General features: G+C 39.1%; 4 non-coding genes across 4 annotated transcripts; all 4 read left to right on the forward strand.

Annotated features, from left to right (window-relative positions):
• Positions 1-8,499: 8,499 nt before the first annotated feature.
• On the forward strand, positions 8,500-8,571 carry TRNAD-GUC (transfer RNA aspartic acid (anticodon GUC)). Its single transcript has one exon. It is a non-coding gene; the product is annotated as a tRNA-Asp (tRNA).
• A 1,942-nt stretch (positions 8,572-10,513) lies between these two features.
• On the forward strand, positions 10,514-10,585 carry TRNAD-GUC (transfer RNA aspartic acid (anticodon GUC)). The gene has a single exon. It is a non-coding gene; the product is annotated as a tRNA-Asp (tRNA).
• Positions 10,586-12,527: 1,942 nt separating this feature from the next.
• On the forward strand, positions 12,528-12,599 carry TRNAD-GUC (transfer RNA aspartic acid (anticodon GUC)). The gene has a single exon. It is a non-coding gene; the product is annotated as a tRNA-Asp (tRNA).
• A 3,956-nt stretch (positions 12,600-16,555) lies between these two features.
• Positions 16,556-16,627, forward strand: TRNAD-GUC (transfer RNA aspartic acid (anticodon GUC)). Its single transcript has one exon. It is a non-coding gene; the product is annotated as a tRNA-Asp (tRNA).
• The last annotated feature ends 548 nt before the right edge of the window (positions 16,628-17,175 follow it).

Raw genomic sequence — 17,175 nt, forward strand, 5'->3', positions numbered from 1 at the left:
TTTTAGCCATTCAAGGATTTCTAAGCAAATTCTAATTAGAAAAAAGTTGATAAGGGGTAATGGGTTTTGCTAAATTCATTTGAGCTTTTTAAAGGATCTTGAATTACTAAATATACAATCAAGCATCAGAAATGGTCAACCATAAATCAATTCATAGAAATACCTATAAACACTGGCAAATCAACAGTAAAATCCTAGAACATCTCAGTCCAGGGATTATCGGACATGGGTAGAGTAAGAAAATGATAGCTGGGGCAATTTCTATAAGCATTTGACCTAGCTCATGATGCAGAAGAATCGACATGGATCTGATATATGGTGAAAGAGTACACTAACAATTTGATGTATAAATGATTTCAATCATTTTCATTACCCAAGGAAATTATAACAACTCTTAGTTGAAAATCACTTTCAAGACTGGACCAGAAATCAGAGCACACAGCTGAGCCTCGTTAGTATAGTGGTGAGTGTCCCCGCCTGTCACGCGGGAGACCGGGGTTGAATTCCCCGACGGGGAGGCTATAACTTTTATTTCTCCAATATTCCATTTCAGACACAGTGGAAAAATAATAATACAAATGTTATGGCATGCATAAATAACAACCCAAACTATAATATATTGAGATGTGTACTTAAAGGAAACCCTCATAGATCCATACAAATGGAATAGCAGATAGAGAAAACAAAATGTACCAACTGTAATGATATACTTCTATTACCATTTGTTGGCGTTAGGTGGCTATGGAATAAATCAGAATGGTTTGGTATTTTGGGAAGGTTTATACATACTTACATTTTTATATGTAGAAATAAAATATAGGCAAGGAGGTTGGCATATTGGTGTATGCCACTTTTTGGAATGAAAACTGCACACATTTTCTAGGACATCAAACTACAACATTCAGAATTATTTTGACATTTCTAGCATTGAAAGACCACATTGCTGGGCCCCATTCTCAAGAACAGTATAGGTCAAGTAACTTCTCAAGCAATTTTCTTGTGCTGTCTAAGCCCAACTCCATGAGGTGGGTCCTCAAGACCCAAATTCCATTTTGCAATGGTTAGTAGAATGGATTTTATTTTTTAACAAGCACTTCATTTACATGTCTTTGGCAAGCACCCAAAAATTTTCCTAAGGACTATGGGCCTGATTCAGACACACTCGCAAGCGCACAACACTCGTAAGTGGTTCGACGGTCCCCCACTACCCATGCGCTGCCTCCGGCGTGTGCATGCGCAAGATCCGTCCAGCGACGGCTGCTCCATCGATATGGGTCTAGCTACAAGACGGAGCGGCTGTCAATGTTGATTGATAACTCACCGCGTTTTGTATGTGGGGAGGGGGCGGTGGCTGAACAAATGCAGGCATTCCCTTAGGAACGCCTGGTGTTTGTGGGTGGCCCTACTGACATCACTAGTGATGTCAGTAGTGGACTTCCTGTTCTATTAGAGCAGGAAGTTTACTCGGGCTTGTGAGAGCTCAGACCCTTCCACAGGGTCTCCTCGCAAGCCTGATGGTCACGATAATCGCGATGGGCTCCAGGCCACTCGCAAAAGCTGTGGGTAGTCACCGACAGCTTAGCAAGCGGCCTGATGAAAGAAAAAAACAAATACAAAACATAAAAACCGCCGTTATTCTGAGCAAGCACTCACTAGCAGCAAGCGGCTCTGAATCAGGCCCTATATCAACTATAATCTAAAAGATATTGCTTAGAACATGTACAACATGGCAAATCCAGCATTTATTGGACTTTATATTCAGGATTCCCATGTATTAAAATTGTATGGTATAGAATATCCAGAAGATGCATAGATATTTATTGGTGCCTTAAAAGAAGAGTGAATATATACATATATATATTTTTTTTAATTAAGTTGGAAACAGTAGCTGAATAATAGAATAAATTATCAATTTTTATAGCATTCACATAATTTGGGCTTAATTTAGCAGAAGAGATTTGGAGTTTAATATTCCTCATGCAGAGCTACCATTGGTCTCTAGCATAATAGTCTTTTAGCCATTCAAGGATTTCTAAGCAAATTCTAATTAGAAAAAAGTTGATAAGGGGTAATGGGTTTTGCTAAATTCATTTGAGCTTTTTAAAGGATCTTGAATTACTAAATATACAATCAAGCATCAGAAATGGTCAACCATAAATCAATTCATAGAAATACCTATAAACACTGGCAAATCATCAGTAAAATCCTAGAACATCTCAGTCCAGGGATTATCGGACATGGGTAGAGTAAGAAAATGATAGCTGGGGCAATTTCTATAAGCATTTGACCTAGCTCATGATGCAGAAGAATCGACATGGATCTGATATATGGTGAAAGAGTACACTAACAATTTGATGTATAAATGATTTCAATCATTTTCATTACCCAAGGAAATTATAACAACTCTTAGTTGAAAATCACTTTCAAGACTGGACCAGAAATCACAGCACACAGCTGATCCTCGTTAGTATAGTGGTGAGTGTCCCCGCCTGTCACGCGGGAGACCGGGGTTGAATTCCCCGACGGGGAGGCTATAACTTTTATTTCTCCAATATTCCATTTCAGACACAGTGGAAAAATAATAATACAAATGTTATGGCATGCATAAATAACAACCCAAACTATAATATATTGAGATGTGTACTTAAAGGAAACCCTCATAGATCCATACAAATGGAATAGCAGATAGAGAAAACAAAATGTACCAACTGTAATGATATACTTCTATTACCATTTGTTGGCGTTAGGTGGCTATGGAATAAATCAGAATGGTTTGGTATTTTGGGAAGGTTTATACATACTTACATTTTTATATGTAGAAATAAAATATAGGCAAGGAGGTTGGCATATTGGTGTATGCCACTTTTTGGAATGAAAACTGCACACATTTTCTAGGACATCAAACTACAACATTCAGAATTATTTTGACATTTCTAACATTGAAAGACCACATTGCTGGGCCCCATTCTCAAGAACAGTATAGGTCAAGTAACTTCTCAAGCAATTTTCTTGTGCTGTCTAAGCCCAACTCCATGAGGTGGGTCCTCAAGACCCAAATTCCATTTTGCAATGGTTAGTAGAATGGATTTTATTTTTTAACAAGCACTTCATTTACATGTCTTTGGCAAGCACCCAAAAATTTTCCTAAGGACTATGGGCCTGATTCAGACACACTCGCAAGCGCACAACACTCATAAGTGGTTCGACGGTCCCCCACTACCCATGCGCCGCCTCCGGCGTGTGCATGCCCAAGATCCGTCCAGCGACGGCTGCTCCATCGATATGGGTCTAGCTACAAGACGGAGCGGCTGTCAATGTTGATTGATAACTCACCGCGTTTTGTATGTGGGGAGGGGGCGGTGGCTGCACAAATGCAGGCATTCCCTTAGGAACGCCTGGTGTTTGTGGTTGGCCCTACTGACATCACTAGTGATGTCAGTAGTGGACTTCCTGTTCTATTAGAGCAGGAAGTTTACTCGGGCTTGTGAGAGCTCAGACCATTCCACAGGGTCTCCTCGCAAGCCTGATGGTCACGATAATCGCGATGGGCTCCAGGCCACTCGCAAAAGCTGTGGGAGGTCACCCACAGCTTAGCGAGTGGCCTGATGAAAGAAAAAAGCAAATACAAAACATAAAAAACCGCCCTTGTTCTGAGCAAGCACTCACTAGCAGCAAGCGGCTCTGAATCAGGCCCTATATCAGCTATAATCTAAAAGATATTGCTTAGAACATGTACAACATGGCAAATCCAGCATTCATTGGACTTTATATTCAGGATTCCCATGTATTAAAATTGTATGGTATAGAATATCCAGAAGATGCATAGATATTTATTGGTGCCTTAAAAGAAGAGTGAATATATACATATATATATATTTTTTTAATTAAGTTGGAAACAGTAGCTGAATAATAGAATTAATTATCAATTTTTATAGCATTCACATAATTTGGGTATAATTTAGCAGAAGAGATTTGGAGTTTAATATTCCTCATGCAGAGCTACCACTGGTCTCTAGCATAATAGTCTTTTAGCCATTCAAGGATTTCTAAGCAAATTCTAATTAGAAAAAAGTTGATAAGGGGTAATGGGTTTTGCTAAATTCATTTGAGCTTTTTAAAGGATCTTGAATTACTAAATATACAATCAAGCATCAGAAATGGTCAACCATAAATCAATTCATAGAAATACCTATAAACACTGGCAAATCAACAGTAAAATCCTAGAATCTCTCAGTCCAGGGATTATCGGACATGGGTAGAGTAAGAAAATGATAGCTGGGGCAATTTCTATAAGCATTTGACCTAGCTCATGATGCAGAAGAATCGACATGGATCTGATATATGGTGAAAGAGTACACTAACAAATTGATGTATAAATGATTTCAATCATTTTCATTACCCAAGGAAATTATAACAACTCTTAGTTGAAAATCACTTTTCTGGACTGGACCAGAAATCACAGCACACAGCTGATCCTCGTTAGTATAGTGGTGAGTATCCCCTCCTGTCACACGGGAGACAGGGGTTCAATTTCCCGACGGGGAGGCTATAACTTTTATTTCTCCAATATTCCATTTCAGACACAGTGGAAAAATAATAATACAAATGTTATGGCATGCATAAATAACAACCCAAACTATAATATATTGAGATGTGTACTTAAAGGAAACCCTCTTAGATCCATACAAATGGAATAGCAGATAGAGAAAACAAAATGTACCAACTGTAATGATATACTTCTATTACCATTTGTTGGCGTTAGGTGGCTATGGAATAAATCAGAATGGTTTGGTATTTTGGGAAGGTTTATACATACTTACATTTTTATATGTAGAAATAAAATATAGGCAAGGAGGTTGGCATATTGGTGTATGCCACTTTTTGGAATGAAAACTGTACACATTTTCTAGGACATCAAACTACAACATTCAGAATTATTTTGACATTTCTAGCATTGAAAGACCACATTGCTGGGCCCCATTCTCAAGAACAGTATAGGTCAAGTAACTTCTCAAGCAATTTTCTTGTGCTGTCTAAGCCCAACTCCATGAGGTGGGTCCTCAAGACCCAAATTCCATTTTGCAATGGTTAGTAGAATGGATTTTATTTTTTAACAAGCACTTCATTTACATGTCTTTGGCAAGCACCCAAAAATTTTCCTAAGGACTATGGGCCTGATTCAGACACACTCGCAAGCGCACAACACTCGTAAGTGGTTCAACGGTCCCCCACTACCCATGCGCCGCCTCCGGCGTGTGCATGCGCAAGATCCGTCCAGCGACGGCTGCTCCATCGATATGGGTCTAGCTACAAGACGGAGCGGCTGTCAATGTTGATTGATAACTCACCGCGTTTTGTATGTGGGGAGGGGGCGGTGGCTGCACAAATGCAGGCATTCCCTTAGGAACGCCTGGTGTTTGTGGGTGGCCCTACTGACATCACTAGTGATGTCAGTAGTGGACTTCCTGTTCTATTAGAGCAGGAAGTTTACTCGGGCTTGTGAGAGCTCAGACCCTTCCACAGGGTCTCCTCGCAAGCCTGATGGTCACGATAATCGCGATGGGCTCCAGGCCACTCGCAAAAGCTGTGGGTAGTCACTGACAGCTTAGCAAGCGGCCTGATGAAAGAAAAAAACAAATACAAAACATAAAAACCGCCGTTATTCTGAGCAAGCACTCACTAGCAGCAAGCGGCTCTGAATCAGGCCCTATATCAACTATAATCTAAAAGATATTGCTTAGAACATGTACAACATGGCAAATCCAGCATTTATTGGACTTTATATTCTGGATTCCCATGTATTAAAATTGTATGGTATAGAATATCCAGAAGATGCATAGATATTTATTGGTGCCTTAAAAGAAGAGTGAATATATACATATATATATATTTTTTAATTAAGTTGGAAACAGTAGCTGAATAATAGAATTAATTATCAATTTTTATAGCATTCACATAATTTGGGTATAATTTAGCAGAAGAGATTTGGAGTTTAATATTCCTCATGCAGAGCTACCACTGGTCTCTAGCATAATAGTCTTTTAGCCATTCAAGGATTTCTAAGCAAATTCTAATTAGAAAAAAGTTGATAAGGGGTAATGGGTTTTGCTAAATTCATTTGAGCTTTTTAAAGGATCTTGAATTACTAAATATACAATCAAGCATCAGAAATGGTCAACCATAAATCAATTCATAGAAATACCTATAAACACTGGCAAATCAACAGTAAAATCCTAGAATCTCTCAGTCCAGGGATTATCGGACATGGGTAGAGTAAGAAAATGATAGCTGGGGCAATTTCTATAAGCATTTGACCTAGCTCATGATGCAGAAGAATCGACATGGATCTGATATATGGTGAAAGAGTACACTAACAATTTGATGTATAAATGATTTCAATCATTTTCATTACCCAAGGAAATTATAACAACTCTTAGTTGAAAATCACTTTCAAGACTGGACCAGAAATCACAGCACACAGCTGATCCTCGTTAGTATAGTGGTGAGTGTCCCTGCCTGTCACGCGGGAGACCGGGGTTGAATTCCCCGACGGGGGGTCTATAACTTTTATTTCTCCAATATTCCATTTCAGACACAGTGGAAAAATAATAATACAAATGTTATGGCATGCATAAATAACAACCCAAACTATAATATATTGAGATGTGTACTTAAAGGAAACCCTCATAGATCCATACAAATGGAATAGCAGATAGAGAAAACAAAATGTACCAACTGTAATGATATACTTCTATTACCATTTGTTGGCGTTAGGTGGCTATGGAATAAATCAGAATGGTTTGGTATTTTGGGAAGGTTTATACATACTTACATTTTTATATGTAGAAATAAAATATAGGCAAGGAGGTTGGCATATTGGTGTATGCCACTTTTTGGAATGAAAACTGCACACATTTTCTAGGACATCAAACTACAACATTCAGAATTATTTTGACATTTCTAGCATTGAAAGACCACATTGTTGGGCCCCATTCTCAAGAACAGTATAGGTCAAGTAACTTCTCAAGCAATTTTCTTGTGCTGTCTAAGCCCTACTCCATGAGGTGGGTCCTCAAGACCCAAATTCCATTTTGCAATGGTTAGTAGAATGGATTTTATTTTTTAACAAGCACTTCATTTACATGTCTTTGGCAAGCACCCAAAAATTTTCCTAAGGACTATGGGCATGATTCAGACACACTCGCAAGCGCACAACACTCGTAAGTGGTTCGACGGTCCCCCACTACCCATGCGCCGCCTCCGGCGTGTGCATGCGCAAGATCCGTCCAGCGACGGCTGCTCCATCGATATGGGTCTAGCTAAAAAACGGAGCGGCTGTCAATGTTGATTGATAACTCACCGCGTTTTGTATGTGGGGAGGGGGGGGTGGCTGCACAAATGCAGGCATTCCCTTAGGAATGCCTGGTGTTTGTGGTTGGCCCTACTGACATCACTAGTGATGTCAGTAGTGGACTTCCTGTTCTATTAGAGCAGGAAGTTTACTCGGGCTTGTGAGAGCTCAGACCCTTCCACAGGGTCTCCTCACAAGCCTGATGGTCAAGATAATCGCGATGGGCTCCAGGCCACTCGCAAAAGCTGTGGGAGGTCACCCACAGCTTAGCGAGTGGCCTGATGAAAGAAAAAAACAAATACAAAACATAAAAAACCACCCTTGTTCTGAGCAAGCACTCACTAGCAGCAAGCGGCTCTGAATCAGGCCCTATATCAGCTATAATCTAAAAGATATTGCTTAGAACATGTACAACATGGCAAATCCAGCATTTATTGGACTTTATATTCAGGATTCCCATGTATTAAAATTGTATGGTATAGAATATCCAGAAAATGCATAGATATTTGTTGGTGCCTTAAAAGAAGAGTGAATATATACATATATATATTTTTTTTAATTAAGTTGGAAACAGTAGCTGAATAATAGAATAAATTATCAATTTTTATAGCATTCACATAATTTGGGCATAATTTAGCAGAAGAGATTTGGAGTTTAATATTCCTCATGCAGAGCTACCATTGGTCTCTAGCATAATAGTCTTTTAGCCATTCAAGGATTTCTAAGCAAATTCTAATTAGAAAAAAGTTGATAAGGGGTAATGGGTTTTGCTAAATTCATTTGAGCTTTTTAAAGGATCTTGAATTACTAAATATACAATCAAGCATCAGAAATGGTCAACCATAAATCAATTCATAGAAATACCTATAAACACTGGCAAATCAACAGTAAAATCCTAGAACATCTCAGTCCAGGGATTATCGGACATGGGTAGAGTAAGAAAATGATAGCTGGGGCAATTTCTATAAGCATTTGACCTAGCTCATGATGCAGAAGAATCGACATGGATCTGATATATGGTGAAAGAGTACACTAACAAATTGATGTATAAATGATTTCAATCATTTTCATTACCCAAGGAAATTATAACAACTCTTAGTTGAACATCACTTTTCTGGACTGGACCAGAAATCACAGCACACAGCCGATCCTCGTTAGTATAGTGGTGAGTATCCCCGCCTGTCACGCGGGAGACCGGGGTTCAATTCCCCGACGGGGAGGCTATAACTTTTATTTCTCCAATATTCCATTTCAGACACAGTGGAAAAATAATAATACAAATGTTATGGCATGCATAAATAACAACCCAAACTATAATATATTGAGATGTGTACTTAAAGGAAACCCTCATAGATCCATACAAATGGAATATCAGATAGAGAAAACAAAATGTACCAACTGTAATGATATACTTCTATTACCATTTGTTGGCGTTAGGTGGCTATGGAATAAATCAGAATGGTTTGGTATTTTGGGAAGGTTTATACATACTTACATTTTTATATGTAGAAATAAAATATAGGCAAGGAGGTTGGCATATTGGTGTATGCCACTTTTTGGAATGAAAACTGCACACATTTTCTAGGACATCAAACTACAACATTCAGAATTATTTTGACATTTCTAGCATTGAAAGACCACATTATTGGGCCCCATTCTCAAGAACAGTATAGGTCAAGTAACTTCTCAAGCAATTTTCTTGTGCTGTCTAAGCCCAACTCCATGAGGTGGGTCCTCAAGACCCAAATTCCATTTTGCAATGGTTAGTAGAATGGATTTTATTTTTTAACAAGCACTTCATTTACATGTCTTTGGCAAGCACCCAAAAATTTTCCTAAGGACTATGGGCATGATTCAGACACACTCGCAAGCGCACAACACTCGTAAGAGGTTCGACGGTCCCCCACTACCCATGCGCCGCCTCCGGCGTGTGCATGCGCAAGATCCGTCCAGCGACGGCTGCTCCATCGATATGGGTCTAGCTACAAGACGTAGCGGCTGTCAATGTTGATTGATAACTCACCGCGTTTTGTATGCGGGGAGGGGGGGGTGGCTGCACAAATGCAGGCATTCCCTTAGGAACGCCTGGTGTTTGTGGGTGGCCCTACTGACATCACTAGTGATGTCAGTAGTGGACTTCCTGTTCTATTAGAGCAGGAAGTTTACTCGGGCTTGTGAGAGCTCAGACCCTTCCACAGGGTCTCCTCGCAAGCCTGATGGTCACGATAATCGCGATGGGCTCCAGGCCACTCGCAAAAGCTGTGGGAGGTCACCCACAGCTTAGCGAGCGGCCTGATGAAAGAAAAAAACAAATACAAAACATAAAAAAACGCCCTTGTTCTGAGCAAGCACTCACTAGCAGCAAGCGGCTCTGAATCAGGCCCTATATCAGCTATAATCTAAAAGATATTGCTTAGAACATGTACAACATGGCAAATCCAGCATTTATTGGACTTTATATTCAGGATTCCCATGTATTAAAATTGTATGGTATAGAATATCCAGAAAATGCATAGATATTTATTGGTGCCTTAAAAGAAGAGTGAATATATACATATATATATTTTTTTTAATTAAGTTGGAAACAGTAGCTGAATAATAGAATAAATTATCAATTTTTATAGCATTCACATAATTTGGGCATAATTTAGCAGAAGAGATTTGGAGTTTAATATTCCTCATGCAGAGCTACCATTGGTCTCTAGCATAATAGTCTTTTAGCCATTCAAGGATTTCTAAGCAAATTCTAATTAGAAAAAAGTTGATAAGGGGTAATGGGTTTTGCTAAATTCATTTGAGCTTTTTAAAGGATCTTGAATTACTAAATATACAATCAAGCATCAGAAATGGTCAACCATATATCAATTCATAGAAATACCTATAAACACTGGCAAATCAACAGTAAAATCCTAGAACATCTCAGTCCAGGGATTATCGGACATGGGTAGAGTAAGAAAATGATAGCTGGGGCAATTTCTATAAGCATTTGACCTAGCTCATGATGCAGAAGAATCGACATGGATCTGATATATGGTGAAAGAGTACACTAACAAATTGATGTATAAATGATTTCAATCATTTTCATTACCCAAGGAAATTATAACAACTCTTAGTTGAACATCACTTTTCTGGACTGGACCAGAAATCACAGCACACAGCCAATCCTCGTTAGTATAGTGGTGAGTATCCCCGCCTGTCACGCGGGAGACCGGGGTTCAATTCCCCGACGGGGAGGCTATAACTTTTATTTCTCCAATATTCCATTTCAGACACAGTGGAAAAATAATAATACAAATGTTATGGCATGCATAAATAACAACCCAAACTATAATATATTGAGATGTGTACTTAAAGGAAACCCTCATAGATCCATACAAATGGAATAGCAGATAGAGAAAACAAAATGTACCAACTGTAATGATATACTTCTATTACCATTTGTTGGCGTTAGGTGGCTATGGAATAAATCAGAATGGTTTGGTATTTTGGGAAGGTTTATACATACTTACATTTTTATATGTAGAAATAAAATATAGGCAAGGAGGTTGGCATATTGGTGTATGCCACTTTTTGGAATGAAAACTGCACACATTTTCTAGGACATCAAACTACAACATTCAGAATTATTTTGACATTTCTAGCATTGAAAGACCACATTGTTGGGCCCCATTCTCAAGAACAGTATAGGTCAAGTAACTTCTCAAGCAATTTTCATGTGCTGTCTAAGCCCAACTCCATGAGGTGGGTCCTCAAGACCCAAATTCCATTTTGCAATGGTTAGTAGAATGGATTTTATTTTTTAACAAGCACTTCATTTACATGTCTTTGGCAAGCACCCAAAAATTTTCCTAAGGACTATGGGCATGATTCAGACACACTCGCAAGCGCACAACACTCGTAAGTGGTTCGACGGTCCCCCACTACCCATGCGCCGCCTCCGGCGTGTGCATGCGTAAGATCCGTCCAGCGACGGCTGCTCCATCGATATGGGTCTAGCTACAAGACGGAGCGGCTGTCAATGTTGATTGATAATTCACCGCGTTTTGTATGCGGGGAGGGGGGTGTGGCTGCACAAATGCAGGCATTCCCTTAGGAACGCCTGGTGTTTGTGGGTGGCCCTACTGACATCACTAGTGATGTCAGTAGTGGACTTCCTGTTCTATTAGAGCAGGAAGTTTACTCGGGCTTGTGAGAGCTCAGACCCTTCCACAGGGTCTCCTCGCAAGCCTGATGGTCACGATAATCGCGATGGGCTCCAGGCCACTCGCAAAAGCTGTGGGAGGTCACCCACAGCTTAGCGAGCGGCCTGATGAAAGAAAAAAACAAATACAAAACATAAAAAACCGCCCTTGTTCTGAGCAAGCACTCACTAGCAGCAAGCGGCTCTGAATCAGGCCCTATATCAGCTATAATCTAAAAGATATTGCTTAGAACATGTACAACATGGCAAATCCAGCATTTATTGGACTTTATATTCAGGATTCCCATGTATTAAAATTGTATGGTATAGAATATCCAGAAAATGCATAGATATTTATTGGTGCCTTAAAAGAAGAGTGAATATATACATATATATATTTTTTTTAATTAAGTTGGAAACAGTAGCTGAATAATAGAATAAATTATCAATTTTTATAGCATTCACATAATTTGGGCATAATTTAGCAGAAGAGATTTGGAGTTTAATATTCCTCATGCAGAGCTACCATTGGTCTCTAGCATAATAGTCTTTTAGCCATTCAAGGATTTCTAAGCAAATTCTAATTAGAAAAAAGTTGATAAGGGGTAATGGGTTTTGCTAAATTCATTTGAGCTTTTTAAAGGATCTTGAATTACTAAATATACAATCAAGCATCAGAAATGGTCAACCATAAATCAATTCATAGAAATACCTATAAACACTGGCAAATCAACAGTAAAATCCTAGAACATCTCAGTCCAGGGATTATCGGACATGGGTAGAGTAAGAAAATGATAGCTGGGGCAATTTCTATAAGCATTTGACCTAGCTCATGATGCAGAAGAATCGACATGGATCTGATATATGGTGAAAGAGTACACTAACAAATTGATGTATAAATGATTTCAATCATTTTCATTACCCAAGGAAATTATAACAACTCTTAGTTGAACATCACTTTTCTGGACTGGACCAGAAATCACAGCACACAGCCGATCCTCGTTAGTATAGTGGTGAGTATCCCCGCCTGTCACGCGGGAGACCGGGGTTCAATTCCCCGACGGGGAGGCTATAACTTTTATTTCTCCAATATTCCATTTCAGACACAGTGGAAAAATAATAATACAAATGTTATGGCATGCATAAATAACAACCCAAACTATAATATATTGAGATGTGTACTTAAAGGAAACCCTCATAGATCCATACAAATGGAATATCAGATAGAGAAAACAAAATGTACCAACTGTAATGATATACTTCTATTACCATTTGTTGGCGTTAGGTGGCTATGGAATAAATCAGAATGGTTTGGTATTTTGGGAAGGTTTATACATACTTACATTTTTATATGTAGAAATAAAATATAGGCAAGGAGGTTGGCATATTGGTGTATGCCACTTTTTGGAATGAAAACTGCACACATTTTCTAGGACATCAAACTACAACATTCAGAATTATTTTGACATTTCTAGCATTGAAAGACCACATTATTGGGCCCCATTCTCAAGAACAGTATAGGTCAAGTAACTTCTCAAGCAATTTTCTTGTGCTGTCTAAGCCCAACTCCATGAGGTGGGTCCTCAAGACCCAAATTCCATTTTGCAATGGTTAGTAGAATGGATTTTATTTTTTAACAAGCACTTCATTTACATGTCTTTGGCAAGCACCCAAAAATTTTCCTAAGGACTATGGGCATGATTCAGACACACTCGCAAGCGCACAACACTCGTAAGAGGTTCGACGGTCCCCCACTACCCATGCGCCGCCTCCGGCGTGTGCATGCGCAAGATCCGTCCAGCGACGGCTGCTCCATCGATATGGGTCTAGCTACAAGACGGAGCGGCTGTCAATGTTGATTGATAACTCACCGCGTTTTGTATGCGGGGAGGGGGGGGTGGCTGCACAAATGCAGGCATTCCCTTAGGAACGCCTGGTGTTTGTGGGTGGCCCTACTGACATCACTAGTGATGTCAGTAGTGGACTTCCTGTTCTATTAGAGCAGGAAGTTTACTCGGGCTTGTGAGAGCTCAGACCCTTCCACAGGGTCTCCTCGCAAGCCTGATGGTCACGATAATCGCGATGGGCTCCAGGCCACTCGCAAAAGCTGTGGGAGGTCACCCACAGCTTAGCGAGCGGCCTGATGAAAGAAAAAAACAAATACAAAACATAAAAAAACGCCCTTGTTCTGAGCAAGCACTCACTAGCAGCAAGCGGCTCTGAATCAGGCCCTATATCAGCTATAATCTAAAAGATATTGCTTAGAACATGTACAACATGGCAAATCCAGCATTTATTGGACTTTATATTCAGGATTCCCATGTATTAAAATTGTATGGTATAGAATATCCAGAAAATGCATAGATATTTATTGGTGCCTTAAAAGAAGAGTGAATATATACATATATATATTTTTTTTAATTAAGTTGGAAACAGTAGCTGAATAATAGAATAAATTATCAATTTTTATAGCATTCACATAATTTGGGCATAATTTAGCAGAAGAGATTTGGAGTTTAATATTCCTCATGCAGAGCTACCATTGGTCTCTAGCATAATAGTCTTTTAGCCATTCAAGGATTTCTAAGCAAATTCTAATTAGAAAAAAGTTGATAAGGGGTAATGGGTTTTGCTAAATTCATTTGAGCTTTTTAAAGGATCTTGAATTACTAAATATACAATCAAGCATCAGAAATGGTCAACCATAAATCAATTCATAGAAATACCTATAAACACTGGCAAATCAACAGTAAAATCCTAGAACATCTCAGTCCAGGGATTATCGGACATGGGTAGAGTAAGAAAATGATAGCTGGGGCAATTTCTATAAGCATTTGACCTAGCTCATGATGCAGAAGAATCGACATGGATCTGATATATGGTGAAAGAGTACACTAACAAATTGATGTATAAATGATTTCAATCATTTTCATTACCCAAGGAAATTATAACAACTCTTAGTTGAACATCACTTTTCTGGACTGGACCAGAAATCACAGCACACAGCCGATCCTCGTTAGTATAGTGGTGAGTATCCCCGCCTGTCACGCGGGAGACTGGGGTTCAATTCCCCGACGGTTAGGCTATAACTTTTATTTCTCCAATATTCCATTTCAGACACAGTGGAAAAATAATAATACAAATGTTATGGCATGCATAAATAACAACCCAAACTATAATATATTGAGATGTGTACTTAAAGGAAACCCTCATAGATCCATACAAATGGAATAGCAGATAGAGAAAACAAAATGTACCAACTGTAATGATATACTTCTATTACCATTTGTTGGCGTTAGGTGGCTATGGAATAAATCAGAATGGTTTGGTATTTTGGGAAGGTTTATACATACTTACATTTTTATATGTAGAAATAAAATATAGGCAAGGAGGTTGGCATATTGGTGTATGCCACTTTTTGGAATGAAAACTGCACACATTTTCTAGGACATCAAACTACAACATTCAGAATTATTTTGACATTTCTAGCATTGAAAGACCACATTGTTGGGCCCCATTCTCAAGAACAGTATAGGTCAAGTAACTTCTCAAGCAATTTTCTTGTGCTGTCTAAGCCCAACTCCATGAGGTGGGTCCTCAAGACCCAAATTCCATTTTGCAATGGTTAGTAGAATGGATTTTATTTTTTAACAAGCACTTCATTTACATGTCTTTGGCAAGCACCCAAAAATTTTCCTAAGGACTATGGGCATGATTCAGACACACTCGCAAGCGCACAACACTCGTAAGTGGTTCGACGGTCCCCCACTACCCATGCGCCGCCTCCGGCGTGTGCATGCGCAAGATCCGTCCAGCGACGGCTGCTCCATCGATATGGGTCTAGCTACAAGACGGAGCGGCTGTCAATGTTGATTGATAACTCACCGCGTTTTGTATGCGGGGAGGGGGGGGTGGCTGCACAAATGCAGGCATTCCCTTAGGAACGCCTGGTGTTTGTGGGTTGCCCTACTGACATCACTAGTGATGTCAGTAGTGGACTTCCTGTTCTATTAGAGCAGGAAGTTTACTCGGGCTTGTGAGAGCTCAGACCCTTCCACAGGGTCTCCTCGCAAGCCTGATGGTCACGATAATCGCGATGGGCTCCAGGCCACTCGCAAAAGCTGTGGGAGGTCACCCACAGCTTAGCGAGCGGCCTGATGAAAGAAAAAAACAAATACAAAACATAAAAAACCGCCCTTGTTCTGAGCAAGCACTCACTAGCAGCAAGCGGCTCTGAATCAGGCCCTATATCAGCTATAATCTAAAAGATATTGCTTAGAACATGTACAACATGGCAAATCCAGCATTTATTGGACTTTATATTCAGGATTCCCATGTATTAAAATTGTATGGTATAGAATATCCAGAAAATGCATAGATATTTATTGGTGCCTTAAAAGAAGAGTGAATATATACATATATATATATTTTTTAATTAAGTTGGAAACAGTAGCTGAATAATAGAATAAATTATCAATTTTTATAGCATTCACATAATTTGGGCATAATTTAGCAGAAGAGATTTGGAGTTTAATATTCCTCATGCAGAGCTACCATTGGTCTCTAGCATAATAGTCTTTTAGCCATTCAAGGATTTCTAAGCAAATTCTAATTAGAAAAAAGTTGATAAGGGGTAATGGGTTTTGCTAAATTCATTTGAGCTTTTTAAAGGATCTTGAATTACTAAATATACAATCAAGCATCAGAAATGGTCAACCATATATCAATTCATAGAAATACCTATAAACACTGGCAAATCAACAGTAAAATCCTAGAACATCTCAGTCCAGGGATTATCGGACATGGGTAGAGTAAGAAAATGATAGCTGGGGCAATTTCTATAAGCATTTGACCTAGCTCATGATGCAGAAGAATCGACATGGATCTGATATATGGTGAAAGAGTACACTAACAAATTGATGTATAAATGATTTCAATCATTTTCATTACCCAAGGAAATTATAACAACTCTTAGTTGAACATCACTTTTCTGGACTGGACCAGAAATCACAGCACACAGCCAATCCTCGTTAGTATAGTGGTGAGTATCCCCGCCTGTCACGCGGGAGACCGGGGTTCAATTCCCCGACGGGGAGGCTATAACTTTTATTTCTCCAATATTCCATTTCAGACACAGTGGAAAAATAATAATACAAATGTTATGGCATGCATAAATAACAACCCAAACTATAATATATTGAGATGTGTACTTAAAGGAAACCCTCATAGATCCATACAAATGGAATAGCAGATAGAGAAAACAAAATGTACCAACTGTAATGATATACTTCTATTACCATTTGTTGGCGTTAGGTGGCTATGGAATAAATCAGAATGGTTTGGTATTTTGGGAAGGTTTATACATACTTACATTTTTATATGTAGAAATAAAATATAGGCAAGGAGGTTGGCATATTGGTGTATGCCACTTTTTGGAATGAAAACTGCACACATTTTCTAGGACATCAAACTACAACATTCAGAATTATTTTGACATTTCTAGCATTGAAAGACCACATTGTTGGGCCCCATTCTCAAGAACAGTATAGGTCAAGTAACTTCTCAAGCAATTTTCATGTGCTGTCTAAGCCCAACTCCATGAGGTGGGTCCTCAAGACCCAAATTCCATTTTGCAATGGTTAGT

This window comes from Taudactylus pleione, unplaced genomic scaffold, assembly GCF_031769625.1.
Source record: "Taudactylus pleione unplaced genomic scaffold, aTauple2 ptg000282l, whole genome shotgun sequence".
NCBI classification, from domain to species: Eukaryota; Metazoa; Chordata; class Amphibia; order Anura; family Myobatrachidae; genus Taudactylus; species Taudactylus pleione.